This window comes from Myotis yumanensis, unplaced genomic scaffold, assembly GCF_028538775.1.
Source record: "Myotis yumanensis isolate MYYU_CA2020_CCGP unplaced genomic scaffold, mMyoYum1.0.hap1 SCAF_3, whole genome shotgun sequence".
NCBI lineage: Eukaryota > Metazoa > Chordata > Mammalia > Chiroptera > Vespertilionidae > Myotis > Myotis yumanensis.
Window position 1 is genome coordinate 152,700,881 of NW_027223754.1, and position 1,739 is coordinate 152,702,619.

Here is a 1,739-nt window from a genome sequence, read left to right on the forward strand (position 1 = left end):
TAGATCACAATGCTTAAGTCTTTTCAGTTCTGTGATGAGAATAGACACCCCCTACACAGTTTTTCATGGCTCATATTAAAAGATGACACTGCAGAAGCTGGGTTTCTTTTTACCACCCCAAAAGGGTTCCTGCCAGATGCAGTGGGATTCCTCCAAAGTGGTCTCAAATTTAGCAATGGCCTGTGGAAGTACAACTATGAAGTCAAATAGGGTCAAAATAAATATAATGGGCCTGGCCGGTGTGGTTGAGCATTGACCTATGAACCCAGGAAGTCAGGGTTTGATTCCCAGTTAGGGCACATACCTGGGTTGCGGCCTCAATCCCCAGTATGGGGCGTGCAGGAGGCAGCCGATCAGTGATTCTCTCTCATCATTGATGTTTCTGTCTCTCTCTCCCTCTCCCTTCCTTTCTGAAATCAATAAAAATATATTTAAAATAAAATAAATATGATGGGCTGTAAGTGATAAAGGAGACCCTTCTCCTCAGCTTTACTGAGGTAAAACTGATAAATAAAAATCATATATATTTAAGATGTACCATGTGATGATTTGATATATGGATCCATTGTGAAATGATTACCAAAGTCGAGCTAATTAACATATCTATCACCTCACATAGTCCCCCCGTTTTTTTGTGGTGAGAATACTTAATATCTACTCATTTAGCAAATTTCAAGTGTGTAATACATTAAACTATAGCCACTGTGCTGTACATTAGATCCCCAGAACTTATTCATCTTATAACTGAAAATTCGTACCCTTTGACCAATGTCTCCCCATTTCCTCCACCCACCAGCCCCTGGCGATCACCATTCTACTCCGCTTCTATGAGTTCCACTCTTTAGATTCCACATAATATAAAGAAGACTTTTATCGATTCAACCCTATCACCTATTCCTCGCTGATGTCCTTGCTTGACCAAATCCTTTTGAGAGGCAGCAACGCCTAGCTGGTTTTTGTTTTGTTTTGTTTTTTAATGTCTGTCCTTATTTATTTGTTTCTCTTGGAAAATCTTACTTTGGACTCAGACTTAGAGGTAGAAGCTCTCAGGACAGCCTACGTCTCTTGACAATCTGTTTCTGGCGTTTTTCTTTGGCCTCCTTCATTCTCTTAGCCCAAAGTTTAGCATATTCTGTGGCCTCTTTCACATTTTTCATAGTAACATTGTTTCTTCAGAGCAATACACCAACATTTGTATTTCAGGACATGTGGAGAAATAAGACGTTGTCTCTCAGTGCTTTGGTCCTAGCTTTCTTACCTTCTTTGTTTGGGGCTTTCTTACAACATATTGGCAGACATCATCTGAGAGAGAGAGAGAGAGAGAGAGAGAGAGAGAGAAGTTTGTGGATTCTGCTAGCTCTTTTGGGCCCTAGCGACAAGACACAGTAGTTTCAGTGGGACCAGGAATATCTTTCTTCCCTTTTTTTTACAATGACCAAGTTGAGAACACTGAGATTAGCATCCACAATGCAGCTCCAAACAGATTTGCACTCTCTTTCCACAGTCCTCCTTGGTCTACAACAGAAATGCTCCTGACTCAGTAGCAGGCGGGCACGGGCATGGGTCAAGGCACCTACTTCATGGGGAACCTTGTTTGTCCTTCTCACTACTGAGTCGAACCACGTAACCCTTCCGTTCTTCACCCAGAGCATCAGCAGCAACTTCTGTGGCCATACACGTCCCACAAAAGGTACCGAGTTTCATTCCTCGTCCACCTCAATGAGTTTCTGACAGTCAGT